Source organism: Lutjanus erythropterus, chromosome 9, assembly GCF_056507025.1.
Source record: "Lutjanus erythropterus isolate fLutEry1 chromosome 9, fLutEry1.hap2, whole genome shotgun sequence".
Classification (NCBI taxonomy): Eukaryota; Metazoa; Chordata; class Actinopteri; order Lutjaniformes; family Lutjanidae; genus Lutjanus; species Lutjanus erythropterus.
The window spans coordinates 7,427,460-7,437,766 of record NC_139325.1 but is presented as its reverse complement, the minus strand read 5'-3'; the positions used below and the strand labels follow the sequence as shown (position 1 = coordinate 7,437,766).

At 38.5% G+C, this 10,307-nt stretch overlaps 1 non-coding gene across 1 annotated transcript; it reads right to left on the bottom strand.

Moving 5' to 3' along the window:
• Positions 1-2,234: 2,234 nt before the first annotated feature.
• Positions 2,235-2,307, bottom strand: trnaa-agc (transfer RNA alanine (anticodon AGC)). The gene has a single exon. It is a non-coding gene; the product is annotated as a tRNA-Ala (tRNA).
• Between the last annotated feature and the right edge of the window lie 8,000 nt (positions 2,308-10,307).

Below are 10,307 nucleotides of genomic sequence, written 5' to 3'. Positions count from 1 at the left end.
TCCTGTGGAGAAGGCAGGCATTGATCCTGCTACCTCTCACATGCTAAGCAAGCGCTCCACCATTTGAGCTAATTCCCCTCTATACATCAAGAGGATGTAGTCCCATGTCAACACAACAGAGAGGAAACGAGAGTCCTCTGGAGCAGTGTTTCGCAAACTTTTTTTGGTCACCTTTTAAAAATGACAAACCATCACAACCCATTTCACAACAGACCTTATTAATAAATATAGACTTAATTTATGCATAAATGACTGTTCCTGACCATTTCTACTTTTATTTCAGCATCCCTAAAGCTCCAACAATAAAACAATAACTACAGATGCAACTCTGATAATCAATTGATTGGTTTGAGTCATTGTTTGAAGAAAAAAATATCTGATTACAGCTTATTAAATTATTTTATATATTATTTATTTATTAAATGTGAATATTTTCTGGTTTCTTTACTCGTCTCTTGACAGTAAACTAAATATCTTTGAGTTGCGGACAAAATAAGATGCCATCTTTGGTTTTGATCAACATTTTTCACATTTTGGTTTTCTGACAAGAAAATGGACCAAACAACTTATTGATTTATGATGAAAATAATCAACAGATTGATGGGTAAAGAAAATAATTGTTACAGTAAAGACTTGAAAAAAAATCTATCAAAAACTCAACATAATCTGAGTCAAATCCCCTTTGGAAAGTGTAAGGTTCTAATCTATTCCCATAGCACTGGTGTGTTGGAATAGATAATACAAGCCACATCAAGAAGCCATAATAACCACTGCTGCAGGGATGGCAGTCCAGAGCTAAATATCTCTTTAAGAGAGCAGGGAACTTTGGGATCTAAAGAGTTAACCTTTCATAGATTGGCTGATGATCTCCAACAAGTCAAATTTATTCACCATCTGCCTCTGAGTGACCTTCAGCTGATTCATGAGAGAGGCGAGTTCACCTGTCTTTGCCTCAGCCTCTTCTTGAACAGTTGATTCAGCTAAATCTTCACTTTCAGACTCTTGTCAGCGTGTCACAGATTGATCTTCTTACTGTGTTCTGATCTCTCAGCAGCTGCTGATCTATGAGAAGAGGAAATGCAGACTTACCAGCATGACATGTTTTTACCTAAAATAGTGAAACAGTTTAATATTAATTTCCATTGGCAGTTCATTATCACAATTAGTACAAAATGGAAATTAAGCTTTTTAGTTGATGTGTAAATCAGTGTTTGACGATATATTTAACTTAATTTTGCAGATTTTTTCTTCATTTCATTCCCAGGCAGATTTCCAGTGATCGTTAACAACAGTGAACATCTGTCCTCTGTACCTCATCTACAAAGTAGATGCAGCTGTAGCACAGCTGATTCAATGACTTATAACAGCCTTAAAATGGATGTTAGTTTTGTCAACCTGAGTCTGCACAAAGTTTTAAATACATCTAATTCACTCTATTCCAACATCTACTGTCATTTCTTTAAAGTTATCAGGAAGTTTACTGGGACAGGAAATCTAACAGGGTGTGAAACTGTCAAATCACACTTTCTCTGACTCAGCTAAGTCAACATTAGAATTAACTTAATGTTGCTTTTACACATCCTGACATTGAGTTATGTTCCACGGTGCTGGCTGTAACTAGCTAGTGCTAGCTGAAACATAACAAAATACTCCATGTTACAGCAACAGTTCACTCTCTTTCCTTGAAAATGGACTCGTCCCCTCCACAAGTCATTTGATGTCATAGTCAAATTTTTAGTTCAGTTATATAAATGAAATGTACTGCTCAGTGACAATTGAAAGATGTCTCCCTCCATCATCATTTATGTGGTAGATTGTAAAAGCTGAGTGTGCATACGTGCAGGTTTGTCACGTGATGCACACCGGCCCAAAAAACATTCTTCCTACATACAGAGAAAACTGCTTTTTTTTTTTTTTGAAACAATTTAATACCTAATTTAATTTACTTGGTAATTTTTTTAATCATTCAGATTTGGCAGGATGATCAATAAGACATTTCTGTGGTATGATTAGTTCAGAACACATTTATTGTTGCTTAACACGGACTTTAATGTGGTCTTATTTTAGCCTTGAGGGGCTTTCAGTCACAACACAACAAGGACACTGCTGGACCAACATTTTCAATGGCATGAACAAAGCAACACTTTGTCATTACACCCGGGGGGGGGGGACATTTAATCACACTGTCTGATCCTTCATCACTCCTCAACTGACCAGTGGAAACTAAAGACCTGTGGAGAATGCGGGCATCGATCCCGCTACCTCTCGCATGCTAAGCGAGCGCTCTACCATTTGAGCTAATTCCCCTCTGTGTTTAAATGGCGTGTAGCCTCAACTTTCTCCTGCTGCCCCCTCCTCCATGCATGGGATCTGTTTCAGTGAGTGGATTCATCTTTCTGGAGGAGGGGGTACATTCAGAAGCAGTAAGCCTCTCTGATCTGTTTCTGCAGCAAAGACTCTGACAGGGGTCTCTACTCATTTTCACTCATCAGGAATTTATGAAACACAAAAGTGTAAAAGAGCAATAAAAATCTCTCTCCAACTTAAATTAATTCAAATCCGATGAAGAAAACCCTGAAGGGGACCTAGTGTTCTAACAGCCACAATCAACAGAAAAGGAGTGGCTTGTTTGTTTATTTGTTTGTTTGCAGCAACAGAACCACCAGGAAGTCTAGAAGAGCCATTTGATTAAATCATTTTATCTCTAATCAAGTCACTGGAGAATCTACTGGAATTAAGCTGGCTCGGTTAGCGACTGGTTATTCTAAGATTACAGATTTATGATTAATTGTTTTAGTATTCATTTTTAAAAGACTGAAGGTCTGTAACTGAATCAGAATTGTGTCAGTCAAATTGTATGTCTGCTCAATACAAACTTTTTATGTTTTCCTTTTTGTCATGTAGACTATCTACTAAGGAAGGCATTACTGATGTGCAGCAACACTTTTTGCCAACACTAGGAATCAAACAAAAGTTAAAGATATCTTTTTAAGTTGCAGTGAGCTGCAAATTCACTGCTTCTAAGCAGAAGGCAGAAATAATGTCATCTCAGAGTGAAGCCTCTCTTCCTCCATGCAGGGTCTCCGTCTCAGAACTTGAGCTGTCCTTGTTCATGTCCATTTGGGAGTATAATCCAGGCTTCACTCAGATTCACCAAACGGCCAGAAGTATGCAGCAGTTGGATCTTGGGTTTTATGGTCATATCAAGAACAACCTCACTATTTATGATGAGGTCTTTAGACATATTTGCTTAAAGTGTGATCAGGTAAGGGTTCATTTCAGTTCCAACAACCCGACACAGAAGAAAAAAATACCGTCCTGTCCTGTCCTCTGGCTCTGGTGGCTCAAACATGTCTGGACATGTCCAATAAAGCTGCTAGATGGAGCGTCTATGTTTCAGGTGGCTTTCAGGTCATAGTGGTGTTTGACACTGAGACAGTGGAGTGGACACACACCCAGTGATTCAGAGCAGAGAGAGTTTTTCATGATTTGGAGACCTAATTTTATATACTCACCATTTTTTTATTAATTCAAATTTAGCTGGGTTAACCACCCAGCTAAATTTGAATTTCTGTGGTGTGATAAACACACATTGTTGCTTTACACAAACTTTAAATCTGAGAGTAAAACTTATTTGAGAAAAGGTCAGGAAATTATAAAAGAATAATTAAATGAAAAGAATTGTGGATGACATAGATCAGGAGAGGTGGAGAGTAATCCAACAGTAACACAATACAAATACACCTCCTTCATACAGCTGTATATCCACAGGACCAGCTGTGCCATGAGTGCATGGTCTAACAATCAACAGTGACACAATCAAGTGAATTACAATGCATTTTCACCTCTTTGCATTCATTTTCCAGGTTGTTTTCAGGTCGTAGTGGTCTTTGAGACCTAATTTTATATACTTATGTATATAAAATACAAAACTTATGTACACACTTAGCTTACTTTTTAAAATCATTATAATTTGGCTAGGTGGCTAATAACACCTCTCTTTACTTAAACAACAAACCCCGTCTTTGGGCTTAATGTTAATAGTGTTTTTCTGCATGCCTCCATGATGTGTATCTTCAGGCAGCAATGAGTTTTTACTCCTTAGGTATTGAAATTGACACTCAACGATGAGGCGGGCCCTTTTCAATATATAATAGGATCAAAGCAATTCAGATGGTGCCAGAAAAGGATTAAAGTTTCATACCCCACCCTATGGATGATTGAGGTTCTCTCTAAACTTAATGACAGTGACTGAATCTGTTCCAACACACCAGTGTTGTGGGATTAAATTAGTTTCATAATTGAACAAAATCTCCAAATCTTTTTGCCCAGGGCTTTGGATGTGCCAGCTAGTCCCTGTCAATTCAAATACATAAACTACTCTCCAGCTCTGATATCTCAGCCAAACATCTTCAGCTCAGGGATCACAGAAGATGTCTGGAAGATTAAGGACTGGTTTACCTGTGAAATCTATCCAGACTGAGCTATTCCACTCTGTTATGAAACATCAGACCAGATTCATCTTTCCATTCATGGGAAAGGATAGCAGAATGGACCAGGGGAGTAGTTCTACTGCTGAATCTGATAAGACAGAACCAAGAGGTTTCAGGGGTAGCTGAGTCATCTGTCCGCACCGGTACAACTGCAGAGACAAATATGCAACATGCTTAAGTAATCATCTGTGAAATCAAACCCTCATGTAAATATAAGTAGAAAAGTCTGATTTAAAGTGACTTGATCGTGCTTAGATACAGGTATGGGTTTCCTTGGAGTGAGAGTCAACACAGACATGTCTGTCCAGATAATGTTACGGGAACTGGAATCAGATTTGTTTTTAACTGACCCCCCCCCCCCCCCACTCACCCAACCACCCCCACACACACACACACGTATCCCTGTGTCCAGAATATCTAATGTAGTGGAATGGCATGGTTCCAACAGACTGTCTGACAAACAAGCAGCGTCATCACACACAGCCTGCACAAGCAGTTCACGTTAGACCATGTTTGTTCCATGAGCTGATCTGCATGTGACTGAGCAGAGTGAACCACAACAACACAAACATACAGCAAACATTAGGAGTTAGGACTTCATGTTTGTGTTGCTGCTGTTTTTCTGTTAGCTGAGTATTTGCTTGTGTTGATGTCTATTGAGCTGAATCATAATCTGCTATAGGTGTGCCAAGTACACATACTACAGAACAATGAGTTTGGGATGTGACATTCTAGAGGGAAGTTATAAGTACTTTGCAGTTTAATTTGGAGGACCTGGTTAGGGTTAGTAAAGATAATAGTGCAGCTAATCTCGAATGCTTCTGGGCCAATTGACCTTTTTTTGGTGCACATTCATGACCATATGCTGAGGGAGCTCTGTGGTTTACATTTTTTAAAAACCTTGAAAAACATTTTTTGTGACTTCTATGTTTTTAGGTTTTTCCATTCTCATGAATGTAACATCTCAAGAACACCTTGAGCAAATTTCTTCAAACTTGACAAACATGCTCTCTTGGACTCATTGGTATTGAAAGTTCAAAAGTCGAGGTCACTGTGACCTCATGTCTATCCTGTTCTCATGAGCATTACATCTAAAAAACACCTGCAGGGAATTTCTTCAAACTTGATCCAAGCATCCATGTGAACTCATGATTGATTAGATTTTGATGGTCAAAGGTCAAGGTCGCAGTGACTTCACTCAACACATTTTTGGCCATAACTCAAGATTTCATATGGTAACCAGAGGAAGTCACTCAGTGTAGTGCATATTCCCACCAGGCAACAGATGGTGAAGCACCTACTGCAATGCCACCACGACTGCCAGACAGTGGCAAACCATGACTATTAGAGTTGGGACTTCATTTTGGCCAAAACTCAGCCAGAGCTTAAAAAGCTTAGGAGCTTAAAAAACAGAAGTTTCAAGTGTCCAAAAATTGTGTTCTAACAGACTCAGGGACGAGTACAATTTCAGTCTCCTAAATAACGCAGTCCTTTTACAGATACTCCACTATGTTACAGAAGTCGGACATGAAAAAGGCAGCGCTATCAACTTAGCCATCTAGCAACAGCGTTGATCTCAACTGCTTCATCTCGATATCTCTGTCCTTCAGGAAGACCTAAGGGGATTCATTTTGGTCCCAGCCACTGTAAATTATAATGTGATTGGTTAATTCACCACACACAGGCTGTGGCTTTCTATCCCAGTTATGAGTCCTAACCAATGAGTGAGCCAGCTCCAACCTTTCTCTGCCTACAGATGACAACAAAAAATCTGACTGGATAACACTGTTTTGCTGTTTTCAGGACAGTAACCTTTCATTTCTGGAGCAAAGTTGATAGAAAATGAGGCTGAAATTAGAATTAGAAATTCGTTAGGCCTTTTCTGAAGGCCTAGAAAGCCCTCAGGGTTCCTCTCTGATGCGAGATTCAACCAGTGGAGATTTGCAAAGTTCTGCCGACATTAACATGACCCCCACATATGTTATCCAGAGCTGAAGCGAGACATGTCACTCTCCTTAACTGACCACTAGGGGCCGCAAGTGATCAATAGCTGCTTCAGTTTGAAATCTTGTATGCACATTTATTTTTATTTAAAAAATATAATGTTATTCATGTCAATATAATTTTTTGCCAAAGTCACAAGGAGCCAGTGGAGAGGAGCTGAAGGGCAACATGTTGGTCTGGAGCCTCAGGTTTGCAGGCCCCTGCACTAGGCATTGTTGATTAAATATAAATCAAAATTCTGTTTCTGTATGCTTAGTTTTCTCCTCAGATATTTTCAGAAAATGGCCAAATCATCACCCCAACTTGCATGTATCTTCCCGCACTACACCAAATGTTTCATAGTTCTCATTGGTTGTTCTATTGAATTTCAGTCTGAACTCATTGATGAATCCTCTTTGAAATGAAAAACGAACTGAGAAAATCCAGGCGACTTCATATGTGTGAATTATTATACAGTATTTAACGATGACAGGCTAATTTTGACAGAAAATTTAAAAACCCTTCCTATTCCTAATCTTTCCTTATATGGTTTATTGGGGGAAAAAATAATACCAAAAATTCTGTGGTAAATATTTTAGAATTTACAAATCAGTAACAGAAACGACTACTCTCTCAAAATTAAAATGTAATATGAATAATATTTCTTATTAATCATTCCAAACATTTCAAAAATGAATAAAAAATATGTGTCACTCATGTGAACAATATTTTCATATTTGATTGCAGTGATAAACCAGGCCTCAGGTTTGACCCATCAGAGCTGTACTAACTGTGTCAGTGTTAACATACCTGTGTGTATGTCACCATGTTGCTTAACCTGGGTCTATTCATCACCTGTTCCTGCTTACGTAAACCTCTTCAGTCTGGATCATGAGTCTACCTGGACTTTCACCCTGTTATGTAACAGTTGGCCTTCACTCCACTTGCTCCTTTACGTAGGTGCACTCAAACTTGTTTGCAGAGTTGGCTGCTCGGTATCGTACGCCAGTGTGATTAACTGTCACACAGGGTGGAATTTTTGTTGGTTTTCCACAGCTCAAACCAAAAACCTGCCATCAGAGAATGTGTGTGTGTGTGTGTGTGTGTGTGTGTGTGTGTGTGTGTGTGTGTGTGTGTGTGTGTATGTGTGTGGGTCTGTGTGTGTCTGTGTTTGTGTGTGTTCACATAAGATATCCCTGTAAATGATAACATACCCTACATGGTCACCTTTGGTTGAATATATACTCCCTGGCTGTTTGTTCTAACTAAAAACATTAGTGTTCAGGGTACCTTAAAATTTTAAGTAGACTGAATTTGAGGTCAGTTTTCAATGTTTAAAAACAAATAACATTTCTGGTCAGATAAACTTCATATTAAATCAGTTGTACATGAAAAGCATTAAGGTTGTTAAAGTTCAACCAAACATTTTCAGTCATTTATAAGATTTAATATTTATCATAATTTATTATGGGTGTATGAGGGAAACAGTTCTCACTGTTTTCATTACCATGGAAACACTCAACCATGACACTCAGCAAGTTTTCATCATTCAAATTTTCCTCAAACTATAAAAAAGAAGGGTCTCAGGAGAGTTAACTCTCAAACAATGCATGCTGGGAAGTCTGCTACCTCTTTAGAAAATTAGTTGATTGAACTCTGTACAGTACAATCATTCAACTCATCATTTCAAGTCAAAAGACATAAAATTAAAAGAACTCATGTTTATGAGTCCTTTAGTCTTATAAAAAAATAAATAAGGAATTTTATGCTTAATTCAATTGAATTAAAAAAAAATTGTATATTTGTATTAAGATCATGAGAAAATATTAGTTGATTCCACAAAATCCCTGTGTGATTTTTTACCGTGTGGTCGTCCACCATGTATGTATGTGTGCTTGAATCGGGGAGAATAGAATCATCGTGGGACACTTTGGACCATGTTGCCAGATTGGGCAGTTTGCTGCTAAAGAGTTGGGCTGGTTTTTAAATACATTAAGAATGACAGTATATTCAAAATATATTCATAAATTGTATTCTTTAGTAATGTGAACACATTCAGTCACTCAGTACAACTTTCATATGACAAAAAATCTTATTTATTCTGCTGAGAGCAGATCTGCAGCTATCAAATGCAACACTACAACATCATTATTTGTTTGGCTTTTTGATAACATGGGATTGTGTGTACTTCTCTTTCTCCCTCTTTATGCATGTGTATGTGGGGGGCATACTGATGAGGCAAGAAGAAGAAGCAGAAGAAGATACACGAACATTTGCATTATGTCAAAAAGAGGAGCAAATCACTGTCAGCAAGAAATGTAAAATGCAAACGATTGGTGCATGATAGTGAATCATCAGAGAGGTCAGGTAAGAATACAGGAGTATATTACTGATTACTTGTTTGATGTTAGCATGCTAATAAAGTACTTAGCACTGCGTTCATGTTTCATGCTTCTTTTGGGCTGTGCAGTATGCACAGTGCAGACGTCATGCAGAGTCTGTGTCTTAATGTCCAAGATACAGTGTACAATGGTACTGAACTTGATAGTCTCCAACAATTTTTGGAATTGAAAAATGAAAATAAATCAACTATTACCTAAAGAGCAGCCAAAGTTCAGCAGAAATGAGGACAATTCTGACTCCATAAATATGTGCTTCATTAACTAAAAGAGTGCTGTTCGTTCTGCCCCTGGTAGGAACAGTTTGTGTTAATGATTTATTTTTCTGGATCATTCCAACATTTGTGTGACGGCATGATGGAACATATTCTAGCTATGTTTTTTATTTTATTTTTTTTAATTGAAAGCATTTGCAGCTGTTAAATGCAGTAAGATATCTGATCACATGAAAATGCTCACAAGGTGTATCTTGAGTAACTGGGTCATGATGTTTGGAAAGAGACACTGCTTTGAATTTTTCTTCTTTTTTTTTTTGTACTTTGAGCACCACAGGCCGAGTGCCATTTAGTTTCATTATACAGGAGAGAAAGCTGACAGTATCTCCAAAACTCTGCAACACCAAAAACATCTCGATAGATAAATAGCATTTGGCTTTCTATGAACAGGTAGAGCTGAGTATCTTTTAGAGAACTAAAAACAACATCTGGTCAAAGCGGACGCATTCTCCAAATTTGGGCAAAGCTAGACCGTATCCAGCTGCATTCAGAGCAGTTTTTGAAGTGGGACAGCCAGTTATGATGTAACCATACAGGAAATGGACACACACCCCCAAAATATGAACAGGATACGTAGGTGTAGGGACTAGATGAGTTTAATTGACCTGAACCCAAATGAACCAAACCGCTTTGGTGAGCTGGCTGGGCCGTACTGGAATGAGTCTAGACAGTAGTTACAGTAAAATTCCATCCTGTAGAATCTTCCATTTAAATATAGAGTCTTATTTAGTTTGCTGCCATTGTCTCAATGTGAACCCTGAAATAATGAGATCCAACATGGGAAAACAGAGAAAGAGGTGATTTGAGTGAAGTGAAGCACAGAAAGAGAATGAGCGGTTTTCAAAACGTCTGGCGCCAAATTTGGAGGATGCTGCTGTCTGATGGAAGCCTGCTGGAAGGATTACTGTATGTAGACAAAAGTGCACATGCCCGCTCTGTTATGAGTCAGCAGACACACCCACATCTCAAGTCAGACGAGGTGACTACTATAACATTCTGCATGTGGTTTGACTGCAGCGCCGCATACCAGCAGAGTGGAATGTCACTGTGCTTTCATGTGGTGAACTGTGAAAAAGTTACCGTCATACTGTCCTCTACATTCCTCAGATAACACAGAGAGCGAAGGACGGGTCACTCAGAACGTAACAAACACTTGG